Here is an 18,051-nt window from a genome sequence, read left to right on the forward strand (position 1 = left end):
AAGGGGGGGGGAGGCTGTCCCCACCATTCCTCCGCAGTCCAGCCCCTGACAGATACTGATTTTAGACTCCTGTATCACAGACTTTAGCTGATAGAGTGTTACTTTTAATGTAAATAAGTATATATGATTTTTTTTATTTTGTCTATTGCTTCTGCCCCTTGGTGCTGATGTAGAGATATGTGTCATTATTGTATGGTGCTCTCTAGTATGGTGCTGGACCACACTGATGGGTTGATGGGAATTATAAGTCCAGCAACACGTAGAGGGCACCACATTGACTAGCAGTGCACTCCAAATGACTGCTTGTATCATGTCCAGAATATTTATGCCATGGTGCAGAACATCTTAAGAACAACCTGTGCTGCATATATTGGATCTCTGCAAATTAATTAGTTTTTCAAATGATTATGTCACTTATTTCATATGCTACCAGTGTTCAGGACATCTTGACAGATCCCAAATTTAGAATTGTGACCTTTTTCAACTATCTCCTGGAGGTTAATAATTAACTGGAACACCTCTTAAACCATATTAAGTATTTTTGATGGGAACAGCATGAAACAATTTCTTTGATCAAAGGGATTAACTAGTTCTTTGCCATTGCAGAAATTTCTACAGAGCCAGAAACATTTATGTGTATTTCCAAGTTATTAGAACTCATGCCACCACCTAAGTACGAAGTACTTGGATTCAAGAGCTATTTCTTTTTCCTGGTGACTTCAGCAGACCTAAAATATTTTTTACACATAGCCCATTGGTTGCTGTCTCTTCTGTAGTTGCTCCTACATCAGTGATGGTCAGCAGTTGTTAGTGTGATATGCAAAATACATAGTTAGAAATTCCACATGGTTGGTTACACCAGGGGTGAGAGACCTGTGGCGGTCCAAATGTTACTGGACTACAACTCCCAAGTTCGCATTCGTGTCTCAGCAACATCTACACTGGCTTGTTCATCTCCATAGAATGGAAGATGGTAGTATCTCCAAGGATGTGCTCTATGGGGAGCTGGCTTCAGGCACCAGGCCCAATGGCAGACCAACTCTGTGTTACAAAGATGTATGCAAACATGACATCAAGGCTGACAACATCAACCCGACTGTGTGGGAATCCCTTGTAGGTGACCACAGTGCCTAGAGACAGACAGTCAGGTCATGCATCCATAGCAGTGACCAGAGGAAGAATGACCTCTGTAAGGAACACAGAGAGAAGCAACACCATAGTGCATCATGTCTACAGCTACAGCAGGTGCTGTTACCTTCCAACAGCTTGACTTTACCCCCAAAGATGTGCTCCTCCATTGTCTCCCAAGACAGAAAGATGCCAACAACAACAAAAACAACTTCCATCATCCTTGATCACACTGGCTGTCCAACAACATCTGAAGGACCACAGGTTTCCCAACTTTGTTTTACACAGACCCTGTTCACAAAAAGGAACCACAGAGGTTGCACCCAGATCAGCTAGGATGCTTGAACAGTTGGCAAGCTCACTGTCTTTTTACCAACTGCCTGTTTCATTCCCCCCCCCCAAAAAAAAAAACAACCAGCTCCATTTCACCACCTTTGTGGATGGATTTTTAAAACACTCCTTCAGATAGAATTCCACTGCCCTACATCACATCCCTACAAAAGGCAGTCCCCGAAGACCCCTTTCAGAACTCAAAGATTGCTCTCCCTTCTCTGTCTGAGGTTGCTTCCAAATAGGTGTTTATTGTAGGATCCTCATGCTTGCTTCCCCACCCCCACTCTCCGCAGCATCCACATGATGTCATTGGCATCAGCCTGCAACCCTCCTCCAAATTAATCTGGGTTTATCATTTCTAAGAAGTGAAAACACAATAAAAACTGTTGGCAATGACTTGTTTGTGAAATCTCAACAACCCATTTGCAAATTTAACCCCAGACTAGAAGGAGGAGACTCTTGAGAGTCCCATGGACTGCAAGAAGATCAAACCTATCCATTCTTAAGGAAATCAGCCCTGAGTGCTCACAAGAAGGACAGATCGTGAAGCTGAGACTCCAATACTTTGGCCACCTCATGAGAAGAGAAGACTCCCTGGAAAAGACCCTGATGTTGGGAAAGATTGAGGGCATAAGGAGAAGGGGATGACAGAAGACAAGATGGTTGGACAGTGTTCTACCAGCATGTTTGACCAAACTGCGGGAGGCAGTGGAAGACAGGAGTGCCTGGCGTGCTCTGGTCCATGGGGTCACGAAGAGTCGGACACGACTGAACGACTAAACAACAACAAGAAGAAGAAGAAGCCACAATCATAGGTACTCAAGAAGAGCCCTATGGGATCAGGCCAAAGGCCCATCTAGAACATAATCTTCTTCTTACAGTGGCCAACCAGAAGCCTATGTGAAGCCAGATGCTGCAACACTCTCCCTACTTGTGATTTCCAGTAACTCCATCTCTACCCCTTTGTTCCTGTATGGTCCTTTATAGGAAAAAGGTTCCCCACCTGAACAGAGAGACCTTGATTTCATCAGCTGTAGGGGGAAATATGTCCCTGACTTTCATTCAGAACATACTAAGTAAAAAACGGGTATCTCCTAGTTAGTGTAGGCAACTAGCCACAATCTCTCTAAGGGAAGGATGTGGCTGGCAAGTTTGACCAGTAAGATATTTAAGCTGCCTTTCTGGTTCCATTAACCCTGTTCCTCTCCAAACACAGACTCCATAACAGTTAAGTAGCAAACTCATAATGATAACTTTGTAACATGGGTTGGTCGTCTCCTTTAACTGGCAGGAAATCTTACCCTTTATCATTTATACTCTTTCTCTTTCCCCAGCCTAAAATGTGTTGCCTAATTCAGCAAGGATTCCTTTTTTACAGCACAATCATAACAACAATCTTATAAGTCTCACTGAATTGAATTGGGATTACTCCCAGGTAAGCAGGGTTAGGATTGCAGCCGTCGTCAATTAAAAAGATGTCCATTGGTTAATCTAACTAATCTATCACATCCCTGCATTTTACCTTCAACCATCATATCATGCAAAGTTCAGCTCCTAATGAATGTAAGTTCAAACGTGAATCCAGCTCAGAATCGACATAGTCTACTGGTGGCAAGGACGGCAGCAAACTGTTTCATCACCTTGAGCAACCAGCAGCATTACATATTGCTGTGACATGCTCCCATGCACGCCTGCTTTTTTCATATTCAGATACTGTATATCTGCCATTTGAAAGGCATTATTCAATTCATCATCCCGCTCTACCTCTGCAGCAGTAAAGATACTTTAGGCAAAGGGTGTCCTTTTCTGTTGCTCTATTTGTTGTAAGAACATTGCTGCATTTTCAACGCACCATGCTTTGCTTTGAGCATAAGAAAAACCCAACAGTACAAATAAGAGGAGATCATGTGGAATGCAGCAAGATACTCAAATTCACCCAGGTGTATCGCAAGGCAGCCTTCGGGCTCCACTACCACAAAAAAGAAAGACTTTAAAATTCTACGATTTGAAAAGTTGTGCGGTGACGTTTAGCCTTTATATTGTTGTCCAACGTTAACTGGCAAATTACATGAGGTGAGTGGCAATGATGTCAGCGGACAGATTTACCACCAAGCTGACATCAGCCTTTTTGTGTAGATGGTTGGCTTGCCCACAAACCTCTTGAATGGCAATATCAGGTTTTTGACATAAGTCTCTACTGTAAATATTTGGGAATAAAAGGTAAAGGTAAAGGTACCCCTGCCCGTACGGGCCAGTCTTGCCAGACTCTGGGGTTGTGCGCTCATCTCACTCTATAGGCGCTGTCCGCAGACACTTCCGGGTCACGTGGCCAGCGTGACAAGCTGTATCTGGCGAGCCAGCGCAGCACACGGAACACCGTTTACCTTCCCGCTAGTAAGCGGTCCCTATTTATCTACTTGCACCCGGGGGTGCTTTCGAACTGCTAGGTTGGCAGGCGCTGGGACTGAGCGACGGGAGCGCACCCCGCCGCGGGGATTCGAACCGCCGACCTGACGATCGGCAAGTCCTAGGCGCTGAGGCTTTTACCCACAGCGCCACCCGCGTCCCTTTATTTGGGAATATATGGGAATATTTGGGAATATATGGGAGCAAATGCCACACCCTCTGCTTCAAGCTTCCGTTGCACAAGCCAAGTAGTATATTATACTTTGTCCAAACTAAACATTACAAAAAGCATGACTGCTATTTGCGCCAGAGCAATATAGTGGGTACTCAGCACATCAGATGTTAAAACAGAATTCTGTAGTGCAGTGGTCACCAACATTTTTGGGTCCATGGGCACATCTGTAAACCAGAGAAAATCTCATGGGCACTACAAACACCCTGAAACCAAGCACGCACAGTCTGTTGGCTACAATAAAATGCTTCTTTCAAGTTTAATTTCAGTGTGGGTGAGGAAGGGACCCTGTGGCCACCCAGGAAAATCTATGTGGGCACATGTGCACCTGCATGTGCACACTGGTGACCCCGGAGGCAATGGGCAGTTTTTACTCTGCAGCTTCCTCTCACTTTCCCATATGCAAAATATTGAGGCTCTGAACCATGTAGGGCTTTGGGGGGGGATAATAATTTTTATTAGTTTTCAATTACAATAATCCAATAATAGCCTCATTATAACAATGCCAAATTATAACACAGTTACTAATACCAATCATTCAGATGCCAAATTATATAATTTAGGTGCCCCCCACATGATAGAATTGATGGTTTGATGATTTACTTTATTTCTGTGTTCCAAAATCTTATTAATTCCAATTACACTCCAGTCAAAATAACAATCCCTTATACAACAACTGCAATATTAACGGCTTCCATTCATATTGACACATTAAATGATTTATAAAGCTACAAGTGAAGCATTCAAACTATATCCTTGTTCTTACCGTGTGTGGCAATGATTCTGTCCGTGATGATATATCTTGCACCACCTGGAGATTTGGGTGGCATGCAACTAGAGGTTACCACTTAACCTACACCATCTGGCTGGTTCTCCTGCACTTTTGCATTTGCCCAGGGAGTGAGCAGCAGGGAGGAGAGGACAGGCCTCCTGCCCCCCCCCCCATGGAAAAAGAGCCCCCCATTGCAGTAATCCAACCTAGAGGTTACCAGAGCATAGGCCACAGAAGTTAGGGTATCCCAGTCCAGATAGGGGCATAGCTCGGCCACCAGCCCAAGCTGCCAGAAGGCACTCCAAGGCCACCAAGTGACAGTAATGGCTCCAGGAGCACCCCCAAGCTATGTACCTGCTCCTTAAGAGTATAACCCCCTCAAGAACAGGCAGTCTCCCATCCATCTGGTCTAGGGAACCATCCACTAACAGTGCCTTATCTGGATTGAGCTTCAGTTTATTGGCTCTCATCCAGTCCATTACCAAGGCAAGACACCAGTCCACTGCCTCGCCTGCAGATAAAAATGAGAAATAGAGCTGTGTGTCAGCAGCATATTGCTGACAACACACTCCCAAACTCCAGCTGATTCCACTCAACAGCTTCCTGTAGATATTAAACAACACGGGGGATGGAATTGAACCCTGAGGGACCCCACATCAAAGACCACATTTTGTCAAAAAACATTCCCCAAGCATCAACCGCTGAAGGCAACCATCCAAGGAGGTCTGGAACCACGGCAAAGCAGTGCCGCAAAAACTCAACTCAGATAGCCTCTCTAGGAGGAAACAGTGGTGGATTGCATTGAAAGCCACTGAGAGGTCAAGGAGGATTAACAGGAACACATTGCCCCTGTCTCTCTCCCAACAGAGATAATCATATAAGGCGACCAGGGCAGTTTCTGTGCCAAAGCCAGGCTAAAACCTTAATTGAAATGGATCTAGAAAAGTAGCCTCCTCCAAGAGTGCCAGGATCTGGACATTGACCAGCCACTCAGTGCCCCCCAAAAGGGAAGACAGCAACTGGCCAGTAGTTACTTCAGTTTTCAGAATCTAGGGGTGGTTTCTTAAGGAGCGGTCTTATCACTGCCTCCTCCAAACAGGCAGGAATCACCCCCTCTTGTAAAGAGATATGTTTGTAAGGATGCCAAATTTACGAAACATGTTTTAGAGGACAAGCTATGGCAAACATAAGGCATCTTAATAGAATTGTGGTGAAATGGATGGCAGCTAGAGAAGGAGTTTCATAGTGATAGTCATATTCTTACCATAAGGGGTATATAAAATATGGTACTCACATTTAGAGGCACTTAGATATGGGTTCTTGGATACAGGTGCTGGACTTTTTCTGCAGTCTTCATTGCCTTTAGGAGGAAATAATGGGTCAAAGTGTCAATGAGAATCATTTGTGCTTTTATTCAGTCTGGAAATGCAATGAAAGGGTAATAATAAAAAGGCATTCAGAATTCTCCCTTTTAGAAATATGTAGGCTTGGATGAACAAAGTAACAAATCCCCTTCCTGGAGGTATAACATATTATGCTGAGGAATAAATATCCATGGACCTTACTCTTTCTTTCTCTGTTACTACGATGGATTCATATCCAACCATTTATCGATTTAAGGCTTTACTTAATTTTTATGGCTTCCCACATGAGGAATATCAGTTGACTGCTGAATGGTTTTGGCCGTATATCATGCAATAAGAATGGAACTTAAGTAAGAAAAGCTTACATAGAATCTTTCCCACTTTCTTGCCCGAGCAGCTGTTGATGTTATACTAGTGGGGGGAAATGCTGCAGGCAGGGCACAGAATTTGTGATCAGAAGTTCCTTCTCCTAGATTAGTTGCTGACGAGAGTTAATGAGCCACTACTGATCATCACTGTCAGTAAAAGGGCAAATAAGAAGGTGACTCACACTCATCCAAGATGGAAACTCAAGGCTGGTCCAGGGCATGATCATCTCACCTATCAGGTTTGTTCACTGTCTACCTGTCCATAGGTAAGTGAATGGGAACTGAAGTTGAGTGCCAATGCCCCCTCAAAATTCTCTACCCTGTCTGTGGGCAGAGAAATTTGGGGAACCATTTCCTCAATTTTCTCCAAGGAATGAGAATTTCTCCAACAATATCTTGGGAAGTGGGGATTACCATTTACAGTTGGAATAAGATGTCTTCTTTCTGCTCCCTTAAGTTTTTCTCCCCATCACTGCAGGTTGTTTTGCTGGCAGTTTGGCCACCATTTTGTATCTCCGCAATACTTCAGAATTTAAGTGTTGTTACAGAACATTGGGGGAGAGATGGTTGCCACCATAAAAAATGGATTGAGCCAAGGACCTTCTGCATGAAAAGCATGTTCTTGAACATTGAGCTATAGTCGTTCAACATCTGTCTCTTCTATACCAACATTGTTTAATGTTAATGTTTTATTCTTATCCCTCCTTGCTCACTCTCTACCTGCTTGCTGGTTACTGTTTTCGCCATCCCCTGATCTCGCTGAGAAGCAAAGCTCTTTGACGGCAAGCACCTCATAGAAGGAGGTTGTGCCATCTCAGGCTCATAGCTCTAGGAACTTTGCTTCTCAGATGGAGGAGGAGAAGAAAGGATGTTAGCCACTCTGAGCCCAGCTTCAGCTGGGGAGGGCGGGATATAAATAAAATTTATTATTATTATTATTATTAGAAACAGCGCAGCCAAGAGATCAGAGAGGGACAAGGGTTAAATATCAGTGTTCAATTGATTGATGATGTGCTACAGAGAGTTGTTTCTATAAAAATTAAAAATAGACAAAATAGCTTCCTCTCTGTATTGAATCTGTCTCTAGCCCCCTAAGAGAATAAGTGACACATGTAGACATAAGTAGAAAGCTCAAGGAAGCATATTGTAAAACTTCAATGGGGTGGTTTGAGTGGCAGCTGGAGGAAATAGCCGAGCTGTTGTTCTTGGTTTGCTGCACAAAGACTACCTTGCATAAGAACTGCATTGCTAGAACTAAGACCACTTAGTTCAGTGTTCTGTTTTGGACACAGCAACTAAGCCTGATGTTTGAGGAAAGTATTCAAGCAATTTATCAGGGCATGGCATGGGGGAAGTGGGGATATTTCCTTACTCATTCTATAAAAGCAAACCCCGACTTCCAGTCCAATTATTTTCCTAAACCCATACTGCTGCCACCATTTAATATCACTTATAACTTTTGCACCCTTAATTTACCAATAACCCTGGGTAGCTGTGGGATAAAGCTAGTCAGACTCAGTTACTATACTGTATTTAACAAAGATATTGGAGTTTACTAATTGCAAGATTATGTACTACAGAAGCTTATGGTTCCTTTAATATAGTACTGTTTGTCTTTAAACGAGTGTACACTTTGTTAACTTGCTACTTTCACTTTAAATATCAACAGCTTGTTTTAAAACTACAGTGGTACCTCGGGTTAAGAACTTAATTCATTCTGAAGGTCCGTTCTTAACCTGAAACTGTTCTTAACCTGAGCTACCACTTTAGCTAATGGGGCCTCCCGCTGCCGCCGCGCTGCCACCGCACAATTTCTGTTCTCATCCTGAAGCAAAGTTCTTAACCCAAGGTACTATTTCTGGGTTAGCGGAGTCTGTAACCTGAAGCGTCTGTAACCTGAGGTACCACTGTACTACAGTATTACTAACTCAGACAGCTTTGAGGAAGCAGTTACCCTATTCAAACTTTTCTACCTTATTGCCCTTATATTTTCTCTGCCCCAATTAAGCCTCACCAACACTATAACTGAGGCATAGCTGTCAACTTTTCCCTTTTCTTGAGAGGAATCCTATTCGGAATAAGGGAATTTCCCTTTAAAAAAGGGAAAAGTTGGTAGCTATGAACTGAGGATTCATGTTAAAACCCCATTCCAACCACTACTAACCTATTGAAGGTCTGTTTTTGCTGCACTGTTGTGGAATCTTCCTCTGACTCCTCTACCAGACACTAGAGACCAGCATTCCAAACTGCCTCTCACTTCTTAGCACTGGGGTCAGCTTCTCCCCTCAACTCTGCACTCTAAGCCACCATAAGAACATGGGAGCCTGCTGAATCAAGCCAGTAGCCCATCCAGACCATCATCATGCCCTCAAGTGGCCATCAACCCACTCTGCCTTTCTCTGGGGGTCTTCTTTCATCTTCCTTGACCATCTTCCTCTGCTGCCTTCTTCTTTTGGCTGTCCACCACAAACATCAGCCCACACAGACTGACCCTGACTGACTAGCACCCACTTCTTCCAACCCCTCTAGTCCAGCCCAAGCCAATCACCCTCACTTACTGAAAATTCTAAACCTGCACCCACCAATCAGGATGTGCACATCTTCAATCCTTCATTTGCATACTGAGAGTTCTATGTCTAACCTCTTCCCAGTGACAGCTAAACCAACTTTTACCTGACCAGAAAGAAGACTTCCCCCATCAAACACATTACAAGGTTCCAATGAGTTCTTTTTTTCTCCTTGCAGTTCTTTGTTGCATCCGCATGTTCCTTCTAGGACGTATGCTTGTCCTCATACTGAGAAAACCCTTGTCCAAGTAAATCGTATTTGAGAGGTCTTTCAGGTATTGTATCTTCCTCCTCCCCTTTAAAAATAGATCCACGTTGGGATGGTTATTCAGAGCTGGTTCTGTCGTTTGGCAAAGCCTTGGGAGGAACTAGTTTATTGTAGCTGAGGATTCTGTCCCATTGCCTGTGTTGGAAGTTAGGAAGACAGTGTGGTTGGCTTCAGTACTTGGAAGGAACAGAGCACCATCTTTTCCCTTGGTTCAGGCAGCAAAATGTACTGGGCTGGTGCTGTGCTTATCTGATATTTGCACTTGAACTGGATAATTATGCCCCGTATGAGAAAAACCAATTTTCATTCCAGTATCTCAATTGCAAAAACAGATCACACATCACACATATTTCTGCTCTTTCCTCTCTGCCCACACACTTTCAAAATGGGTGATTGCCGGGGGGGGGGGCATCCTGCTGGTATCTCAGCTTTAAAAAGTAGATCTACTTCCTGAACATGCATCCGAATTTCATCCAGATAGCTTGATGTTAAAGGGAAACAAGTAAACAAACAGAGAATGCCAAGTAGGCGTGTTAAAAATGAAGGGCTCGCCTTACTTTAGCAATTATGCAGCGTGAGAATGGTCAGAAATAAAGAAGAGCTCGGGGAAGTTCAAAATCTCACTTGAGAGCTGCCCAAGACAGGACCTGCAATTTTGATTAATGCAAAGGCTTCACGGAGACCAAAAGTACTCCTTTAGCATCGAACTGTTATACTTTCTCTCCATTTTCTATCCCGGTCTTATCTCTTCCAAGCCCCCTGTGCTTAAGCAGCAAACGAGGCTGATACTTTCTCCTGCTCCTCCTTCTCCTCTTCTCCTCCCCTCCTCATCCGGAATTATCTCAGTCCTACAGCAACGCTAGGAGAAGTTTAAAACAATGATGCATTGTGAAGTGATAGTAAGGCTCTTTAAAAAAAACCAACAACTATTTGCCACACGCTTTTTCTGGACTGTTACACCTTCTCTATGTGCAAATGAAATTCTCTTCCTGGAGAAAGATAGATGAAGTACAGTTTTTAGTGTTCAATCTCAGGTTGCAGTCAGCCCACCTCTTATTGAAATCCACAGCAAAACACACGTGATTTTAATGAAGTAGTATTACACTCCAGGTAGAAACATTACCATCACTCAATTTGGCAAAGTCAGAGTCCAGGAAGGGAAAGCAAATAATTCAGAGGCCCTCAAATTGAGCGTTTCGGATGATGGCGGGCAATCTGGCTTAGGTTCTGAATCGATCAATTCCACAAACTGGTTGGAACTTGTAATGGGGCGAAAGTATGTTTTTGTTAAGCACTAAGCTTTCTGAAGCAATGTTATGTGTGATTAGCTCTCCTAACCAGACACTGCTGTCAGTTTCTTGGTCATTGATGTGGCCCGTGTAACTATATAACCATCATGATCATATTTATTTCCTATATAATTCACTTGGTAGAATTGCTTCCTCCTATTGTGCTCTCTTGGAGACTTTCCTTTCTCCACCGTTGCTTGCTGCCTTTCAACTAAAAATAAGTCATTCAGACTGAAAGCGTATGGAAAAATGCAGCGTCTCACAGAGGTGCAGCATAGAGGCTGTCATTTGGACAGGATTGATTCCCACCTAGGATTCCTGAGACGTAGTTTTTTAGTCCGTTCTGAAGCTGACTTCATAGCTTGCAGAAGCATCTCTTTGGGATTCACTGTTAAATTAGAAATTGGGCTCATTACTCACACTCTTTGGCCCAGAGCGAAATAGCCGCTTTAGACATGTCCAAGTGATTAGATATCCTCAGGAGGGAATTGGACTCCTTCCCTCTTTTGAACCGCAGACTCTCATGCCACACCATAATCCTGCATTTGTAAGTTCTCTCCATTTCAAGAGGAGTTTGCAGTGTGCCATGGAGGAGGCTGCTGTTTGAGAAACACAAACTCAAAGCCCCCTTAATTAATTTTCCCTTAAACAAATACAGTGGTACCTCTGGTTACAGACGCTTCAGGTTACAGACGTTTCAGGTTACAGACTCCGCTAACCCGGAAGTAGTACCTCGGGTTAAGAACTTTGCTTCAGGATGAGAACAGAAATCACGTAATATTGGCGCGGCAGCAGCAGGAGGCCCCATTAGCTAAAGTGGTACCTCAGGTTAAGAACAGTTTCAGGTTAAGAACGGACCTCCAGAACAAATTAAGTTCTTAACCAGAGGTATCATAGAATCATAGAGTTGGAATAGACCACAAGGGCCATCGAGTCCAAACCCCTGCCAAGCAGGAAACACCATCAGAGCACTCCTATAGAATCATAGAATCATAGAGTTGGAATACAGGTACCACTGTAGAAGTTTCTTCATAATGATCACCTGGCTGGATCAAACCAAAAGAACATCTAACACAGTATTTGGCCTCACTGGTGGCCAGCCATATCATGTGGAAAGTTCACTGGTTATTCGTGTTGAAATAACCATCCCCTGCCTCTCCCAGCAGTCGCTTCATCCATTTGTACTACAACAAAACATTACCTGACATAGAACTCTCTAGACTTGAGGAATGGAGACTAGGAAGACTTAACAGCTGACTGGATTCAATGCCCATTCATGCCACAACATGGCACAATACATTATTTTGGCTGAAAGTGGGAATGACAGGAGCCGCAAGGAAAGGCTGTAGATCAATGGTAGAGCAACTGCTTTGTATATACAAAAGGTCACAACTTCAATCCCAGGCTGCGTGAGATCCCTGCCTGGAACACAGAACAGCTACTGCCAGTCAATGTTAGCAGTACTGAGCTAGATGGGACAATGGTCGAATTCATTATAAGAAAGGTTCCTATATCTGCACACTTAGCCCAACTGAAACCAATCTATTTAACAACACAGTAGGCCTTACTGTCTTTAATGGAACTTACTCCCTAGCGACTGGAGACCCAGGTTTGAGAAACCCTTATCTATGGGGGTCTCTTCCAAGTCTATGATTCCATTATTCTATCATTCAAGTGTGTTTGGTATTGCAGTCTGTGTGTGCTTTACTCTGCATTGGATTGCAACCATAGTCTTTCACTTATCTGGAGTACATCAGACTCACAAAGCAGGAATCAGCACTTGATAATCCCTTACAGTAGAGAGTGCACTGTAGTTATTCACATTCAAGGCCTTTACCATGGGTAATGTTTTCTTAGCAGCAAGCAAAAAAAACTCTACATGGAATTAACATTTAAATAAAGCTATGCTGTGCTTTGGCCATCTATTATATGTAAACTATATGAAGAATAGAGTGACTCCTCTTAAGAGGACTAGGTAACTTGGAAAGAGAATTCTTTATAGAGGCAGTGTGTGTCCTGTATATCTACCGTATTTTTCACCCCATAGGACGCACTTTTTCCCCTCCAAAAATGAAAGGGAAATGTGTGTGCATCCTATGGGGCGAATGCAGGCTTTCGCTGAAGCCTAGAGAGCGAGAGGGGTCGGTGCACACAGACCCCTCTCGCTCTCCAGGCTTCGCGCAGATCTCCGCAAGGCGCGGAAGCCCGGCACCGGGCTCCCACGGCTTGTGGAGAGCTGCCTGTTCTGGGGGCTGGGGTCAGGGGTCGGGGGAAGCTCAGGCTTCCCCCGCCCCAGCCCCACACCTGGGAGGGAAATAATTTTTTTTCCTTCATTTCCCCCCCAAAAAACTAGGTGAGCCTTATGGGACGGTGCGTCCTATAGGGCGAAAAATACGGTAGATGTAATTACCTCAACCAAATTGCTTAATCCCATAGCAACTCCAAAAATATTGCAGTGGAATTTCTGATTTCACTGTTCTTACTAATTGCATTTTATATATTGTTGTGTTTCATATTTTGAAAAATGATGTAGTACAGAGTACCCAACTACAATCCTATGCCTGTGTACTCAGAAACAAGTTCATTTGTGGGGCTTACTCACAGATGAATGTGTGTAGGACTATAGCCTATCAATCCTATGTGTATCTACTCAGAAGTAAGTCCCCATGAAGTTTGGTGGGATATGGTACTATTCAAATGACCATAGAATTGCAGCATAAGAGTGTGAGCTGGGAACAGGGAAATCTGATTCAAAAGATTTTGAGCCATGAATTCACTAGGTTGCTTTAGACAACCACTCTGTCTCACCATCATCCTTTCCCATATCTATAATACACACAAAATTCTGTCCTACCTTGCAAGATAGATGTACGTGTTGCAATCGTTACTGAGATAATGAATGTAAGGTGCTTTGAACCATGAATATGGGACTATCTGAAGGCTAAGTGCTATTACATTCATTGATGCAGTGTCTAAAAAAACTAGACCAAATCTCCCTTAGTGTTTTTCTTCCTTCTTTCTGAGCTGTCAGAAGAGCAAAAGGAAGTTTGAAGTATGCACTGTATCTAAGACCTTATTGAAATACGCCGTTCTCCCCAGTGCCATCCATTTTTCATAAGTATTGTCTAAAATGACCAAGAGCACAACAGCCTATAATTGTTTCCGAGGTCTGAATTGAAATATTAAAGTCTCTTTTTTTAAAAAAAAAGTTATAAGAAATTATTCTGTATCAATGCCCTAAAGAACAATTAGTGAGCTCTTAAAGAAATATAGACAGCTGACACAAATTTTCTCTGAGGTACTTGCACTGAACAAGAGTAGTGATTAGGTGTCACTTAAACACAGCATTTGTTAAACATGAGCTAATAAATGTACTCATGTGATTTATGCAAAAACTACAATGAACAGCAGTTTCTCTTACACTTAAAGCCACAAGAGGGTGTGCCTCCAGTTCTGATTTCAAAAGAAAAAAAATAGTATGATAAAGAGGTTATTGTGTGTTGTATTTTTTTTAACTGTTAACTTTTGTGCCATCTTCCCATTTACAGACCAGAATTATAGTCTCTGTATCTCTCTCTCTTGGGAGAAGAGTAAATCTGAAGAGATTTTCGCGGGGGAAATTTCTGGGAATTCTGTTTTGCACCATCTCCATTTGGCAAATATTCTCTACCATTTTTGTAATAGTCACTATCCCCTCCCCTCAATCCCAAGAAGGAATGCTAGGCCTGGGGCATTGTGGGGGATATAAAATGGCAACTCAGTTGCTGCATTGGCAAAGGAAACCTTGTGATGTGGGGGGGGGGGGGTTAAGGACCTTACTAAGGGAAAATATCTCCTTCCCAAGAGTATTTAGTGACACTGTACTCCCAATCACATGGTGTGCAAACAGGGTTAAGAATTTTTGGAGCCCATCTTCACTCAGCTATTATTACAGTGGTACCTCGGGTTAAGTACTTAATTCGTTCCGGAGGTCCGTTCTTAACCTGAAACTGTTCTTAACCTGAAGCACCAATTTAGCTAATGGGGCCTCCTGCTGCTGCTGCGCCGCCGGAGCACGATTTCTGTTCTCATCCTGAAGCAAAGTTCTTAACCTGGAACACTATTTCTGGGTTAGCGGAGTCTGTAACCTGAAGCGTATGTAACCTGAAGCATATGTAACCCGAGGTACCATTTTACAATTTCAGTTTTTTCAGCTGCCCTTCCCCATAAGGTCACAGGTTGGGTTCAAACAATTAAAAATACAATATTAATTCAGTCTAAATCAAGTTACCATCACAGCCATAGGCTTGGTCCCAAATATATACATATACACAACTTAGGTGTCAAAGACTAGAGTGCAGCAGAGCATCTTCAGCATATGACAGAAACTAAACAATGATAGTGTTAAATGCACCTCTCTGAGGCAGTGGCAAAGCTGCATGGCCCACAACCGGGGACAGATAGCAGGCAGGGGCGTGGCTGGCACCCGTCCCAGGGGCGTGGCACGTTGCCCGGGGGCATTGCACGCATCCCAAGGGCGTAGTGCCTGGTGCAGTGGGGGGGGGTGCGCAGCACGTGTCTGGGGGGGTGGCTGCGATGGTCGGTTCCCCCCCCCCCATTCCTCTGCCAGCGCTCTGAGGCAGAAATATTATAATTTAGAAGCTGCCATAGATAATGCCTTCTCTTGGACTGCCACCCCCTAAACATCGGAGGTGGTGAAACTACCAAGAGGGTCCCCTCTGCTGATTTTAGCAATCAAAAGTTTATAGGGAAAGAGACAGTCTTTCAAATATTTGTGGCAAGAGTCATTTTAGACCCGTTGAAGTTTCTGAGTCATCTTCAAGGGCAGCTCCAGGTAGAATGCAGAATACAATACAGTGGTGCCTTGCAAGACGAAAAGAATCCGTTCCGCGAGTCTCTTCGTCTTGCGGTTTTTTTCGTCTTGCGAAGCAAGCCCATTAGCGGATTAGCGCTATTAGCGGTTTAGCGGCTATTAGCGGCTATTAAAGGTTTAAGGGATTAGCGGATTAGCTGCTAAAAGGCTATTAGCGGCTATTAAAGGCTTAAGGGATTAGCGGATTAGCTGCTAAAAGGCTATTAGCGGCTTAGATCAGCTGATAAGCGGCTTAGATCAGCTGTTAAGCGGCTTAGCGAACAGCTGTTAAGCGGCTTAGGGGCTTGGGGAAAAGGGGGGGAGGGGGGGAAAAACCCCAGGAATCGCAAGACATTTTCGCCTTGCAAAGCAAGCCCATAGCAAATTCGTTTTGCGAAGCACCTCCAAAATGGAACACCCTTTCGTCTAGCGGGTTTTCCGTCTTGCGAGGCATTCGTCTTGCGGGGCACCACTGTAATCCAGTCCGGAAGCTACCAGAGCACATAGGAGCCACTTATTGCAATATACAGTTACTGGCTTACACTTCCATGTGTGAAAGAGTTAACCTGAGCCCACAGCTCAGGTTGCAAGTAGGTGTGGCTTAGCTGACTCTCAGCAGCACCTATTCCCATCCCTCCTCTCACTCTCCTTTCTCTTCATGCTTCCTGAAACAAGGAACCATGAGCTCCCTGCAAGTAAAGTGAATCTCTCCAAAAGTGAGATTTTACACCCTGCATCTTTGCTAAGCCAAAGACTGCATGATCCTTTTTGTAAGGAAATCAAGTACATTTGTTTTGAAGTTGTTTGAAGCCTTTGTTCATCTTTGTTTTACTGCCAACAGATGGGTACTTGTTTGCTGTAACAGATTTCTGGAAAATCTGTGAGCAAAACATTCACTTATTTGCAAAGCTAAGTGTCTGTGATTTATTTTAGCCTAAGTATTTTCATTGGGAACATTTATTTAAAGGTAAATGAGGATAGATGCAAAATCCAACCAAGTTTAAATGTGCCTGGAGCAATCACCACTATGTCTAACTCTGCTACAAGAAAGCAAGAAATCTCTCTACCCAGCCTCTCTCTCCAACACCACTGACAAATAAAAAATCACTTAGATCTGTCATGTGAGGTAGTTTTGAGCCTCCAGATTTTGCTGAACTACAACTCCCATCATCCCTGATAATTGGCCATGTTTGCTAGGGCCTATGTGAATCGTAGTCTAGCAATATCAGGATTGGAACTTTTTTTTCTTGTTTTGTGGAACGGTCTGCCACAGCCAACTCCTAGCTGGTTGGATTTTGATCCAGCATTGATTTGTCCTTGTAAAATACCGCAGTCTCTGCTTATTACTGCTTTCTAATATTCTCTGTAGGCAAATAAATTTCAGAAAGATACCTCTCCATGTGACATCTCTACTGTCTCTAAGAAAACAGGTATCCTGGGAAACCTGTCTGCAAATTCCATTGAAAGGGAAAAGGGAAGCAAAACTAAATTTGGGGAGGGAGAGGGGATTAAGGGTGATGACAAGCACTTAAAGGGTTCCCATACTAAACTATTATTTAAACAAACTGAAACATTTCTTTAAAATCTAGCTAATTTAGTGGCAGAGATTCGATAATTCAATTGCATTTCGAGGCCCTGTGACTACCCTGTTCCCTAAGGTGCAAATAACTAGACAACACATGGCATATTGGTTTTGGGATCAAATAAGGCCACAACTTTATTGGTTACATATGTGAGGTTTGGCCATAGCCATTGTGGTTACAGGCACCGCAAGCGAGAAGCCGAAAGGCCCCATAGGCCAGGCACTTAAACTTCCCCTGGGCTGCAATTGGTCGGTTGGGCTTCCATCCAGGGGAATGTTCCCTAACTCCTGCAGCTATTGGCCCATTTGGTGGCATGAAGACAATAAAGCCTGCAATAGGTTGGTTTACCAGGGTGGCCCGGGGCCCACCCACAAAGCCACCTGCCTGATAAGGGGGTGAATATACTTAGCTCTCAAATTAAAATGAATGGGATTTAAACATTCCTGAAACTTAATGAATTGTGCCCTATTGAGGCAGCTATTTTTTACCCTAAGGACGTTCCTGGGAATTATGCTACATCAGAGCTGCAGAACATTTCCTAAGTCCAAGGGCCACATTCACTTCCGTCCAGGGCCGACCCATCCATGAGGCAAGGTGAGATAACTGCCTCAGGTGACAGAATCTTCAGGGGCAGCCAATCCCAATGTACATCTTTCTTTGTTTCCTCTTGTTCCTGATACAGTATAGATTTCCCCTCACCCCTTCTTACCTGATGATGAAGGAAACACCACTTTGGGGTCTGCCTCAAGTGCCAAACTATATTGGGCTGACCCTGCTTCTGGGCAACCTTTTGTGGGCAGAATGCCGATAGTGGAAGAGGTCAGAATCAAAAGTGGACAGAGCAACAAATGTACATTTTACCTTTCTCCATAGGTTAGTTTCTACACAC

At 43.7% G+C, this 18,051-nt stretch overlaps 1 long non-coding RNA gene across 2 annotated transcripts in view; it reads right to left on the reverse strand.

Annotated features, from left to right (window-relative positions):
- Positions 1 to 9,102, reverse strand: part of LOC310685728 — an 83,113-nt gene extending 74,011 nt beyond the window's left edge. For both annotated transcript variants that reach the window (XR_014515442.1, XR_014515443.1), the window contains exons 1-2: positions 8,768 to 9,102; positions 6,166 to 6,231 (exon numbers count right to left, since the gene is read on the reverse strand). This is a non-coding gene — a long non-coding RNA (uncharacterized lncRNA). The remainder of the gene's footprint in view (positions 1 to 6,165; positions 6,232 to 8,767) is intronic.
- Positions 9,103 to 18,051: the final 8,949 nt, after the last annotated feature.

This window comes from Podarcis tiliguerta, assembly GCF_965153285.1.
Source record: "Podarcis tiliguerta genome assembly, chromosome: 9".
Classification (NCBI taxonomy): Eukaryota; Metazoa; Chordata; class Lepidosauria; order Squamata; family Lacertidae; genus Podarcis; species Podarcis tiliguerta.